Below are 15,316 nucleotides of genomic sequence, written 5' to 3'. Positions count from 1 at the left end.
TGAATATTATAATAGTTGTAAATGATTATTACAACTCCTTAAAAGCCTTCATCACATCTTTAGAAACCCAAACACTATACGACACGATACATTGTATTCACTATCATCGAACACCTAGACACCCTCAAGGTAGAGTTAATTAATCCTATTTAGACAAACTTCTATACACAATTGTTTTGTAAAATTTTTGTGATGTTGAATTTTCAACGATACTATGTGATATATTTTTTTTTCTGTCATATATTATTTTAGACGTGTACCGTTGCTATCATTATAGCGTTTATGTTCATATATCGTGTGTAGCAATAATATTCTTGTAGCATTTATCACTCAAACCTGATAAGTTTTTCAATGTTTGAATGTTAAGAACATCTTGTGTAGTCTGTTGTATTAAAGAAGGTAATTAATTTTTTAATATAATTAATCTTATATATATACTTAATGTAAACATAGTGTTCAACTATTATTTATACCTTTTAATATAATTCTATTTTAAACTAATAAAACACTAGTACGATCCCATTTGTAATACATAATGTTCAAACAAACTTTAAGTGCACTATTACATGCAATAGTGCATTGAAATATGAGTGAATATTTCAAGGAATACTATAATCCTAATCACCAATTAAGTTTGTTGTAAAAGTAGTTTTGATGGCTGATTCAAAGCTCCTTTATCTTTATATTCAATGAATATTCCATGATGCTTCGTTATTGCTGTAAATGTATGATGAATAATAAATCTCTCACATTTTATCATCGTCCATAAATTAGGCTTTACAGCCTATAAACCTGATAACGCAATATCCATAATTTATCATAGGGTAATAATCTGCTCAGTTGCCTACGTGCAGTAACTTTCTACCAAACATGAAACAAAACCTTCGGACCCATCACAGGTATCATTAAAAAATATCAGGAATATATTTTTTGTTTGTTTTAATCTTCGTAATTTATAATGCTCTGGGTTCTGTCACATCGAAGTTCACAAGATATAAATATAAGATACTCGTTAACTGTTAGTAATCATCTGTTCATAGCTTTTTTAACAACTAGAAGATAATTTTCGTGTCTTAAGTGCCTTTCTAGTGGTTTTGAAAACAGTACACAAACAATTCTGGCTTACTAAAACTTACCATCTAATAAACAACCAACCAACCCAGTGATTTACTAGTTTATTATGTTGGTTGCTCAGTTGGTAGCGCCACGGACTTTGGGCCCAAGCAAGACCCCACTAAAAACATGCCATGCTGCAGGATTCATGACGTCACACTAGTGGATAGATTATTTGATAGATTCACTGCCATATTCCATATGTTTAGGTAAATAAGCTGGATGTTTGTCAGATTTTAACGGTAAAACTTTAGTACAACCATTGACTATATACTACATAGTCAATGGTACAACTATCCACCACTGTGACGTAGTGTTGCGCTGCAGCATGGCCTGTGTTTTTCTAGTGGCAAGGCAGGAATGTCGTGGGTTCGGATTGTGGTCACTGTCACTACTTAAACCATTACAGTCCACTCTTTTACTGTATCGGCTCAACCCTTTCTTTACTGAATACTTTCCACGCACAGGTCGGAGTCCTTTATGAACGGGCAAATGAAAAATTTTAAAATACAACAAACCTAAAAAACCTGAATATGTTATAGTTATAAATCCAATAGTAATTTAGCTAAGTATGTTGTAATTGGATTGAATGGAAAAACAAAAGATCACCAAAATAAGATTTTCAAAAGTACTTTTTAAAGTATTTAAGTATTCTTTTTAGTAAATTTGGAGCAAACCGTGTGAGTTACCTTCAACAAAGTTGTCATGTAAAGCTGTAGTCAATAAGCCTCACTCATGAATATACAAACAAGCATATGATCTTACCTTTTCACGAAAGTAAGGGACCAAGTAAACTCCAAAAAGAAAGTATAAAATATATTTTTACTGTTAAGGTTATCAAGGAGGGTTTTAGTACGGATATTTTACAGCAATACTCATTAATCTTTGGTTTGTCCAATGCACACTTAACAGATAAATGAACACGAACTTAAGGCAATCATATTGGAGTCATATCGACGAGTTTCAGTGCCATATTAGAACGTTCTCCTTATTCAGGGGTGATAAGCTTTCTTCGAAATATCACGTTATGCATGTCTTGAGTGTACTGTTTCGATTACTGGACAATCTAACTAGAGGTTAGAATTACTTAAATTATATTTTAGTAAAATAATCAGGATGTGATTTTAAGAAATTTGAAAACATATTTGTTTGTTATCGTATTGGAATTCCATAAATATCTCAACAACAATACAATACAACTTTTCGGTCTCAATGTGTAAATTTTCTCGCTATATTTTGGTATAACTAATCTTTTACGATACAGTAATATTATATACTATCAAATATTTTAAGTATACGGATAAACCAATGCTATTATTAGAGCTAGCTTGGCGAACGCTACTCATGGCGAAAGTGATAGATGACCCCAGGGATGCAAGTCCCGGTGACTCCAGTGTATTCGTCACCAAACTAAGAGTGTCGGAGCCCCGAATTCCGTCCCTCTCCAAACACTCAGAAGCAATAACACTTCTCCACTTCGCCCCTTCATCAACAAACACTCTGTCCTGTAACAGCTGACTCCCATCTCTGACTGATTGTCTTTGAATCAAACAGCCCGAAAATAATGGCTTCGACCCCATCGTGTAAAGAACTGTTTACTTCAACAGATTTGTAATAGTGTATTATCAGAATTCTTTTATCATTTGGAGACCTTAAACGATGAAGACAAGACCCTACTTACCCTGATAAAAGTATAGACTATGGTCCAGTTATTTTGAAAATTAAAATATTAACACTACGGAAAGTATACGAAGAAACATTGTTTTTTATCAAAGCTGATTTTAAAATAATAGATAAAAGAGCGCTGCTAATAAATGAGTTTCGCAACTTTAAACACTTCCAAAAGAGATGAAGGAATGTAATCTTTAACATCTTTTGAAAGCCTTTCAGAAAAATATTCTTGGAATTAAGTTTCGATTAAGAGTGATTTTATCGAATGTTTAGAGATTTCTCGTTGTTGTTTATTGTAAAAATATTTCATATGGTTTAAAATACCTTGAAAGGTCTATACCAGGTGCTATTGGTGGTGGATCCGGTAAGCCCAATCGCTGTTCTCATAGAATGATGATTTGAGTTCAAATCCAAACAACCACTTGGGTACATGATGATTGGGTACACTTGGGGTTGGGTACGTGATATTGCCGTTGTGTAGTGTTTCGGAACACACATTAAGCTGTATGTCTACTTGTCTAGAAATACAATACGATGAACTTCTTTGCAAAGGAGAACTCTTTCTGTAATTGAGAAACCCCCCCCCCCAAAAAAAAACCAAAACCAATACTGATTTTTAAGCCTCGAGGTCAAGAGTACACTGTTATTTTGACGTGGTAATATCAAATGAGATGCGCACATTTTTATGTTGTTTTTCAAATATGAGATTGTTTGAGTTGATTAAACAGTAAATATTGTTGAACGCTGGTGAACAGCCATATGAGTAATCTTCTACGAAGTTTGTCATATGATGCTGTTGTCAATAAGCCCTACTCATGAATATACAAACATGAAGTATGACGTTACCTGAGCGCGTTAGTAATCAAGCACAGACTAGGTGATACTAGGTAAGGATAGCTTATTGATTCAATCGCATTTCATTTTTGTAAACTTTTTTTAAATCAATAATTGTGGTGTATAGAATTTATTATTAAATATTTGTATTTTAGAATGAACCTAGCCCAATTTAACACATCTAGTAAACACCTTAACCTTTGCATTTTGTGTTAATTTTGAATGTATCGAATGTTTGAATAAATAGGTTTCTTTACTAACTGTACAACGATCTAAAAAAGTTGACCAAATAAAATGTATACTACAAGGGTACTAGTTAATCATTTTGTAACCGATGATAAAAGTAGCCGTAATTACACAATGTTTTATACCAATAATAAATTGATGTTAAGAAAAATCTATAAAATTATTATGTGTTTAGATATTTCTAACCAGTGTATATGATTGTGTTAAAAGGGGTTCTACTTTAAAACGTATAGCAAAACATCAATACATTATTTAGGACTAAGGATTGACCGGCTGGATTACCTTTTATCACCGGATCCATTGGTGATCGTGGTTTTTATAATGTGGTTTTTAAATCGAAATGGACTATTCAATAACATAAATATTAAGAACATACTATTTATTATACAACAATCTCTGAGTACTTTATAAAGATTACTAGCTGTTCTACCCGTGCTTTGCAACGGGAAGAGGACACAAAATAGAAACATTGTAATCTTTACTTCTGTTGCATATAATAGTTACACATCCGCCAACGCTTTTAGAAACAAAATTCTTCTTTTATAGCCTTAATAGAAAAGTTTTTAAGTTATGACTTTTAAATCTGGTAAGTAGTGGATACCATCATTTTGGTTTTGATTAATATTAAATCTTGTATAGGCTGATATGAGAAAAACTGACCAAATCTTTGAATAAAACTTTGACATACATGATTTACCGTCATCTCCCTTAATAACATATCTTTTAATTTACTATTGACATTTTGGAGTTTCAATTTGGAAGTTGCAAAAATACAAATTATTAAATTTAAATGAATTTTTTTTAATTTCACTCTTTTTTATATTAAATCACAAACTCTTCCATCTTCAGTTTCTTCACTCGCAATAAATCATTAGCAAAACTAAGTCAGCTGTTATAAGCTTTAGACATATTTCTGTGCCTTATACTGTCTTTTGAAATATTAAAGGAACTATATCTAGAGGTACTATAAAAAATGTTAAACAAATAATTTAGCATTAAAGACAGCAGACAAAACTAATATGATTATCAAAGCATCAAGGACTAAAAATTGTAATAGCAAATACAGTATATGTTTCATTGCATCTCTGATTCTACTCTACAAAAATATAAACAAACATCTTAAACCAGTTCTTTTAATCAGTTCCATCGTCCATTGCCTTTACATTTTCACACTTACCATTAAGTAAACATGGTAACAGATATTTCATTAATTTTAGAAACAAAAGAACACTGTGTACTGCTTAGTTTTATGATACTTTCCTTGGTTTAATTTAATCAGTGGTGTGGCAAAACACAAATAATAAAAGTATCAAATAAAGTAAATGTGAACTGAAAGCTATGTTAAGATAAAATAAGAGTATTTTGTATTACAATTTGATATTTAAATATAGTTACACATATACAACAGATTTTAGAAAACAAAAATCAACGACGTACAATTTAGTTATTGATGATATTCTTTAGTTAAATTAAAGCATAGGTATAGCAAAACACAATAACTTAATTTACCTAAATATACATATAAAAAACAATGTGATATGCAATTTACGTTAAGTTATCCAACACATGTTAAGCAGTTAGGATTTATTTAAAGTAGCCTCCAAATTCATACAAAACATCTATACATTGTAATATTCATACTGTTTCCATGAAAACATATCAATAATATTATTTTCATAACTTAGAAGCTTTAAAAAATCCAAAGTAGAGCCGGAGTTTATACAGCAACGGTTGTAGAATCAGTTTTTTCTTCTATATAATCATTTACATAGTTTTAGAATAAATAATCCATGATAAAATTTTAGATTAAAATAAACCTACCTTATAGTTATGGAAAATATTATATTTAATTTCTTTGTATCAGCTGTCTGAAATTGTGATGCAGTTTAGCAGTTCTTCTTGTTTGCATTTAAATGTCAAAGCAAATGTAAACAAACATTGTTAGTGTTCTCATGGCAGCCATGGAAACCTATCAATATTTAATTTTAAAATGTTCACCTCAGAGCTTTTAAAGCCAAAGGGGCAAAGCCTACGGTCAGTATCGAAATGTGAATAGTCCTATAATGGTCCTTGGTATGGTAGGTATATTTTTTGTAAAATTTAAGCCCAGTTGGTTTAGTAGTTTTTGCACCTATTAGTAATACACATACAGACAGACACCATTAGTTTTTTAAATAATAGTATAGATAGATTTCAACTAACTTCAATCGCATTTTTACGTCCTAATTCATAAAATATTACCACTACGATGGTTGTATAATTACAAAAGCCCAAATAAATCAACGCCAAAACAAACCAGTGCACCTAGGCATGCATAATGTAAACATATTCAGCTCGTTCAACCATACAGAACCCCACCTCTGTAAGTGACAAATATACGAGCAGTTACATATATTACGTGTTACGCGAGGTGGGGGAGTCAGGGATATACGAGCGTCAAACCCTACCGGGATATGTACAGTATGTGGCTGTTTGAGGGAATTACAAATACCGTGTTTATACCATATAGCTGCGACGAATATAAATGTGAATTGTATTTTATAACATAATATTACCAATGCAAAAGCATAAGGTGGATAGAGATTAGAAGATGGTAGCCTCTGTTAACGTTGAATTTTTCTGTCTTTAGGCACACATAGCATTCTAAACTGTGTGTAGGTAGAACGATGGACAAACAAACACAAGTAGGCCTCTTATATCGTTGTATAATTTCAGGTTTGTTTTTCATGTCTAGTCCATGTTGGTGACACTGCGCTATACTAGGTCGACGAAATCTTGTTTATCTTATTTTAGGATAATTTTTACGTTTTGTGCGTTACCTTTTGGTCGAATATAGCTATGGGACGAGTTATTGTTTATGGTGATGTCGTTATATTTGGTTGAACGAGGTTTAAAATTACTGAAATAACAAGAAAGAAATTGTTATCAAAAACATAATCCTAGTGGCACCAGACGGAACTAACAATAAAATTGAATTCAGCTGGTCCATAAGGATGGCACATCTATTTAGGGAGTAGTGTATGTTTAATCTATAGTGAATAGAATATTAGTGACTAAACCGGTTTAAAAAGATACTACTAAATATATCTGCCAAGGATTCACGGTTTGGGCTGCTACTCACTGAGATATGCACACTAGCAAATTTTAACACACATGACCCTTCATTTTACAAAAAACAGCCATGTATCTTAGATTTCTTTCACATGTAAACGTAAAAAGGCGGTGTACTCTTTATTAATAGAAATTGCTACATAGAAAGAAGTCTACCGTGCACTAAATGAGCCGACTCACTGTTGACAATTTCATTAAATTTTGAAGTATTCCGGCCACATAACATTTGTAGTAGTTTTTGTTTAACTCATTTCTCATAAGTTAATAATTTAATTTTTAATGTTACAAGCTACGTAGCTAATTTAATATCCATAAAAGCTTGGCAAACTGGCGTCAACAGTTCGCAACCTATGTAAACATGATTCATGTAAACAACTGCCCCTCTGACCTTCCCACCATGCCTGTTTACATCCTTCTCCACAGGGCAAACACAAGTGATCAAATATACCAAAATATGGACATCACATAACACGTTATCATTTTCAACACACTAGGTGATTTGTTACGTATAATATTTAATTATTTTGGTCTCCACATTGTATTACCATATCTATCATTCGGGGTTTTTAACAGTTAAAAACATTCTCATACACATAAAATGTTTAATGATTAAGATTAATTTTTATGTGTAATATTTATAACGGTTGAGTTTTAGGTGTAACAAAGCCTTGTATGGTGTTGGTGTTAAATTAATGTACTGAATATAAAAAATAGCACGTGTAGGAATGCATTGATTATTATACATAGTTTATGAAGCTTATGATGTACTTCATGTAGTTTTAAACTTAAGAAAGAGGCATTGTAAGTTTATAATGCCAGAGATATTAAAACGTTACATTAAAGAGTATTGAGAAAAATGAAAGGCATATTTTCCGTAAAAGCCAAACTCCATATTAGTCACGGCTGAGCTGTCTGAAAAGCTTTGTGAGTTATTAACAGCATTTTATAAATGGCGAACAGAAATATGTGTACATTTTGAAAACTTGACCGAAAAAAATCATGCAGTCATTATATTTCTTTAAATCCATTCTGTAGCGTTTTGTAAAATGTTTATTATAACAAATATCTTTTTAGACTTTATGTGGCATGAATTTCACTATATTCAATTGATGTTAACCATGTATAATATATTAACTATATAGTTTTGTACTTCATACAGAAGGTTAGTATAAGTAATTTTTTTTTAGCAATCGTGTTTGGCTGTCTAATTTTTGTACAAATACTTTTGTGTACAAATAGATTTACAGCACAGGACATTGTTGGGTTTACGTTTTCAAAATATGTTTACTATTTGTAGCATCTATGAAGCATCTATCTATTCGCATAGTGTGAAGATTAAGACTGTTGGATGGGAGCATATGATGGTAGAGTGAAGATTGACTTATGAATAACCAAGCACAGACAGGAGGTTGTAGCAAGCCGTGTGAGAAACATCTTCTTGATAACATTTAATACAGCTTAGTTAGTTATGAAGTAAACAAACAATGCTGACATATTTTGAAACATATTTCAAATTTCATTACCTTAATGTATGTTCTTATTACTTAATTATTGGACTTTGCATGTCTAATAATGTGTTAAAATAAATGTTTCAAACTATGAGCTTAAAAAATTTGTAGTTGTGGACTTTGCATGTCTAATAATGTGTATCTTAAAATAAATTTTTCAAACTATGAGCTTAAAAAATTTTTAGTTGTCTTGACTTCAAATTCTTAAAATTTGGCAAGTAAGATCAGTTGTATAAATATTGCTTAATTTACTTTTCCGTTCAATAATTAGGTCAAAGGCCGGTAAAAATGTAACCAAAATATTTTAGGTCACACACATTGCGAAGCTCTAAATAAACTTTTTACATCTAATTTACTATACATTGCAACATGTTATACTCATGTTTAACAAAATGTAATGTACGTTAATGAAACGTGTCTCAAACGGTAGCACAATGAATCCATATCAGCATTTTCGCGTTGCGTTAACGTCCATATTATGTATGGTATATTTTTAGCAATTTATGGTATTTCATGGTTATATTTAGTAGGTACAGTTTTTTCGTTCTGTACCGGCTCGCTCCTAGCTTTGCTTGACTCGTTCCACGTTCGGGCACGAGGCCCACTCACGGTAAAATGTTAATGTTTACTTCCATTAAAAACTTGCAAGACTGCACAGTAATACTAGGTGTTTTACAACATTAGGTTGGTATTTATTTTAAACGGCCCGTCGCGGGATTTCACAATTCCGAATTCATGGTCTTAAGTAGTGCACACGTTATTTATACTATCTTTTATGAAGCGTTGGGCTGACATTTCCCTAAAATTTCTTGGCACAAATTCTTTACTAGGTTTGATGACTAGCTATCACGAAAATAAAATCATCACCTTCTCAGTGTAAATGACAAAGTTATTTATCATTATTTGATATTTATACAGTAAATATAATCACGTTTCATGAGATAGTGAGAACACAGCTTGCAAAGACTATTATTACAACGCGCATTGTTTCGTTTTTAGAATCTCCTAAATAACTATTTATGCAAATCCGCTAAGCTCTTCTCACAACAAAAACACTTTCAACTTCTAACTCTCAGTGTAGACGTCACTTTCCCGCGGCTTTAAACACGACCAGGAAGTCAAACAAAACATGTCAAATTAACATAAAACAAAAGTTACTTAGGCCGTGGAAATGACTCACGTGTACGCCTAATGTGTTGTTTTCAAACCCCAAAAGTTTTAAAACCGCTCAACATGATTTACTGGTGTAAAACCCTTTTTTTATACTTCCGATATTGTAGATTGTTTATCTTTGTTAAAAAGTACTTCAGTATCAGTAACAACAAAGTTGAGGACGTCAAATAAATGTGTACGTAAGGATAACTGTTGACTTGTTGCGTTTACACATTCTAATATGTTCTGACAAAAACGGAAACATCTAAAGTAAATTTATATACGTCATGGAAAACGGCTGGTATAAATTGTTGCTTAGAGTCGCTAGTTTACTTCATTACTTAGGTGGGACCTATTTGTTCCATAGGCCAGAAATTGAGCTGCTACTCACTTATGAATTTTTGCTAAGTTATAATTTCTTGACTTGAGGACTGCAGCCTAACTCAATCTGTACAACCACTCATCAAGGAAACAACAAAAGGCTTCTAGTCGGCTCTGTATTAGAAAAACCCAGATCCATATACAGTTTGATTAGCTTTGAAGAATAATTATACATATTCTACAACTTATAATAATCCATAAAACGTCCTTTTGTATGGTTTAGGATATAAAACTGATTTCTAAAGCGCAAAGCTGTTGCTGTCACTAAAACCAGTGTTTCGAATGGTGTAAGCCAGTTAACTGAAATAAAAAATCATATTTGAATTCTCACCAGCAATCAAGGACTACTGCCTCCACTATCTGGATGTTGACGAGTCCAATTTGGATAAAATGTTTCTGTAACCAATTGAGAATGCTATAGGCGAAACATATGTAGTGGACTTCAAACACTATATTTGAACTGCAAGACGAGGTACGTAATAGTTTCGTCTATACTACGCAGTTCAGGGGCTACAAAATTGTATGAAATAAAATCAACGGACTCTGTATTAGGGGAACGATTTACCAATTCAGTTCGTAAATCACTAACTATTTTTAGCTAACTAGCTAAAGTTTTTATTCAAATCATGTCAGCTTTATGTGAAGAAAATGTATCAAAATCATTGTAATTGCTACTTAAGTGTTATTGTTTCTAAATATAATAATAGCCAGAAATTATTATAACCCTAAATATAGTTGTAGTTTCAATGATTGTGATACATTTTCTACGCTTCAAGTTGACATAATAAGGATAAAACCTAAACTATCTTTTCTATATTGTGCTACATAATTTGTTTGAATAAATTAACAGTTAAATGTCTATAATTATACTCCTATATTATTCAATTCTTTTCTTTTTTAATACCTTAAAAATAATATAACACTTTAGGATTATATTTAAAAAAGCTTTTGATTTTGCTAATTTATTTAATCTTGTTATATAAGTAACAATAAGTAAACAGTATTGTAACCGTTAATAAATGCTCAATTGTAATTGAACAAACAAGTGTAACTTACAAAAATACCATAAATAGATGTCATGTATGAATTCCATTGATATCTCTTGATAAAACCACTTATTTTATCCTTTAACATATATTGCCGTTCATAAATAAAATTTGGAATATTTTAATGTAAAGAATTGTTTATTCAGCAGCCAATAAACCTAATTTATAATATCGTTTACAATATTATCTTAATCGTAAAAATGTGTAATGTTTAATGAAAAACAATACCATTAAATTTATCCATCCTATTGGTCTTTTTTAAATTAAACATGATCAATTTAACTTGAGCTCTTTTCAGGAGAAATTAATAAAGTTTTGTTGTATCGTAAACAATGGAAGTTTTTAATAGGGCTCCATAACTTTTTACAGCTGCCTGTCCAATAAGGTCCTAAATAATGAGGAGATTAATTAAAAATAACTCGACGACGTTTTATGCATCTTCATTGTTCTACCTAGCTCCTTAAGTCATTCTACTTTCGCAATACCCGTTAACCTTAAAGATTACATAAAAATGTAATAAGTATGAAATATCCTTGTGGTTAATACTTCGTTAGTCATTTTTAAGAATTATACAAACTAATACAAACAATAGGTATTTATCTAAATCTTTGTATTCTGTCTATTTCAATAATATACAGTATATCTTATTTCGATATTTATCTATATCTTTATCATTAGTAAGAAAATCAGTCGACTCAGATCCTACATATATTTTACGACTTTGGATTAGTCCCTTTTTATTCAAATTGGGGAGCGAGCTTGTCTCTTTGTGGAGATTAGAGTTTTGGAGCCCGAGATCTTGGGTTCAAATCCCACCAATCATCACTGGATTTTATCCTATGTAACAATACCACGAGCCTATAGAACTAGCCTGAAGTAATAAGTAAAATATTTCCGGGATAGAACCTAGAGTCCTAGGATGCGAAGGTGGAATAAGTTCCTTTTCATTTCCACCCGACATTTGCTTTCAACTCCTACAAACAGGGTCAACTTACTGTTCCATCGGCGTAACCTCTTCTGGACAGTTTGGCCATTACAAACTTTCGCAATGTTGATCAATCGCAGAGGATTGGCTTAAAACCCCAAGTCAGGTCCATCTCAGGTCAGGTCTATCAAGTGGGAGCGTTACTTGCACGTATCAACATGTCATTACCCCAGCAGATATCGGTCAGGCTGATAATGTTGATGACCCGCCCTAAGTCTCTCGTCAACCAAATCAAGTTGCACCGACCTCCCGTCCACACAGAGCAAGTATCTATGTGCAATGCCCCAAACAGATTGAGCCATCAATTAATTCCGCGTAGACGTATCTTTATTGATATTTAACCTATAAAATATTACTGAATGATTAAGTAAAATATTTTTTAATAATATAACGCACGGAAAGCATAATATAAACATTTTCTACGGACAAATTTATATGCCAGAATGGTGTTTATTACAAATATCTAACTTGAAGTAACTTAGATGTACACAGCAATATATTCACTTTTGACATGTATATTAGAAGGCAGAATCTTGAGTGTACACACCCCTCCTTCATAAATTTATTTTCTCCTCATATTCCCTCTCGTGTAAAATATGTTAGTGACGTGTATATTTCATTTCCAGCCCACGCCAATGCAGTTGTTCGCCGGTGGAAATGTTTTTTATTTTTTATACTTTTTTATTTAGAAGAATGTTTTATGACATGCTTTAAGATTGTTGTAGTATTTAAAATGTTTAGAGTTGATATTTGAAATTTTTCATGAAATTATCACGAACGTTGTACAAAATGAATATTAGAAGTTGAAGTAGCAAATAGAAAGCAGTTTGCGGAAGTTGCGTCTCAAGGGATAATTTTCATGAGGATGAATCAAATACTATTCTGGATAATATTATGAATAGAAATTGCTCGTTTAGTTCAATTTGGGTTGTCGAATATTTAAGTAAAATAATTGTTGGGTGCAATAGTAAAATCTTATACATCTACGATATAACCTTTCTTAAATATTAATCCCCAACTTTGCTAAAAGGTTTGTTGGCTTAGCCTAAAAATCAGTTGGCATCCAACACAAGTGACCAACTCACTCTGTGACTACTGCTTGTGTTTGTAATTAATTTTTTTCATGGATATGGTACATAATACAAATTGTGGTAAATGTAATAATGCGGTTTTGTTAACATATTTAACTCTTTAAAACTTGCAATTATACAACCCATAAGTCATAAAAATTTCCTAATCATGATTTTAATGTGTTTAATATTTTTTTCTAAAAACATTTTTGTAGTTAGATGTTTTTTATTCCCTTCAATTACTACAACTATTCATAAATGTCAACCTTCCGCCAAACGACTGTTTTTATCGAGACATGATCTTAGAAATTGTGCTTGCTACTGAGCCAATTTGTTATTGTTACCCTTTAATTATATCGTTTTTTCGACCTTCGTATTATTACTGTATCTTGTTTGCCTCCTTTCTTAGGATTAACTATTCATTTAAGTTAAATGTTTCTTGAATCAAAGTAAATGGTTTATTATTACTTTTAAAATCATATATTTCGTAACGTTCTTTTGTTTTCTTTACAAACTCGTTCTATGATTTTATCGTGATATTCTTAGCCATTGTTTGTATTTTTAGAGTAAATATTTTTGTTGATATCCATTTTAATACATGATACCGTGATACAATTTTAGTGCCATGATAACAGTTCATAAACTGCATTTTTAGCTTTTGACATAGTGTTTAATAAAGCCTAATAGGACGGATTTATTAACAAAATATTATACAGTTAATATTTGGTGTAAGGTGTCTTCATCATGTTTTTAATAATATTGCGATGAAATGTGTTTATGATTTTAAATCAATAAGTTCTACTTGACTTTTTTCTTAGATATCTACGCGTTCTCTTTCCTATGGACTAGTTTATTTCCAATTTGTCGTCCTAAATAGATTTGAAAGTGGTAAACAATCAGTGATGTTTTGATCAACAAATTTTGTTTACTAAAATATTAGTAAATTTGCCCAATTCTATTCAATAATTTACCTAACAAAAATAAAATAGATATTCCCTTGTGTATTTATCAGGCTAAAAGGTGTCAATGTAGATATTATTTTATAATAAAAATCAATAAATGATGTTTAAGTCGACAATTTGACATTTCAATGTAAACATTCAAGGAACATGTCTAATGCGTTCTGTAGTTTTAGTTTTATATAGAGTATTAATGTACTAAAAGAAGTAATAATGTCAGAGACTCAGTCAGTATCACGACGGACTATAACCAATGTCAATGTCTTGGGTTCGCTCCCGGAGGCCGCAACTTAAAATTTGTTCACTCTTGTACTATACATATACACTGCCAATTGAGGGTAGCAAAATAAGACTGCCAACATTTAAAAATAATATTATATTTTATGATCTATTTTTTTTTTTTATAAATCGCCGTTAATAATGTTTATTATTAGTTTATTTATTTGAACTACAGGAAGAGGGAAGTCGTGTAATTATCAAACTACCAATTCAAACACCACTTGTAAACTATAAGTTGGTTACTGGACATTGATCTATTGAATATCAAACAATGAACAACTTTACATCGAAGGGATGGTTCAATACGGGTAAGAGGGGTAACAACATCCATAAACATCAAATGATAATAAAAGCTGCTCAAAGCAGTAAGGGAGGGAACTGCTAGAGGGAGGAAGTCGTTTGATGAATGTTTCATTTATTATCTTCTTCTTTGTTCTTTTTTCGCGTGTAACTACAAAAAGTGTAATTTGTTTGTCATTATCGTTAGCCGGAGTCGTTGTCACTAACGACAGTGGTTCTGGAGGTCGAGAATTGTTGATTGCAGGTGGGCACTTTCTATGTGTCTTGTATCAATTAGTGATGAAATTGGTATAAGAATTTATTAGTAATCTGGTTGTTGGTTAGCTAACTTTTTGTAACACAACATTGTTGGTATTATGTAAGATATTAGCTACATAGGGATGTAAAGATATCTTTTTCGATGCCTTGTAGTATTTTTTGTCTCCCTAGGAAGTAGGCTATTACCACCCACGGTCCTCACGGCTAAAATCTAGTTGTGGTACCACTGTACTGTTTATCTTTATTATCTTATTCATTTTTATTTTGTCTACAATTATTCATTTGGTTTATTTAGCTTAACCATGATTCCTAAAAATCACTAACTAATTACCTCTATGAGACGCATGTTCCCTCATGCATTTTATACTTCAAACCTTCAATTTACTATTATTATTATTAATGA

At 31.6% G+C, this 15,316-nt stretch overlaps 1 protein-coding gene across 1 annotated transcript in view; it reads left to right on the top strand.

The window, feature by feature from the left end:
* LOC129004892 (uncharacterized) overlaps positions 1–15,316 on the top strand; it is a 219,074-nt gene that overhangs the window by 188,421 nt on the left and 15,337 nt on the right. The gene's annotated exons all lie outside the window — the stretch shown is intronic.

Source organism: Macrosteles quadrilineatus, unplaced genomic scaffold, assembly GCF_028750875.1.
Source record: "Macrosteles quadrilineatus isolate MER2022 unplaced genomic scaffold, UCM_ALF_1.0 Scaffold_12__1_contigs__length_5162894, whole genome shotgun sequence".
NCBI classification, from domain to species: Eukaryota; Metazoa; Arthropoda; class Insecta; order Hemiptera; family Cicadellidae; genus Macrosteles; species Macrosteles quadrilineatus.
The sequence above is the reverse complement of the archived record's forward strand: the minus strand, read 5'-3'. Positions and strand labels throughout refer to the sequence as shown.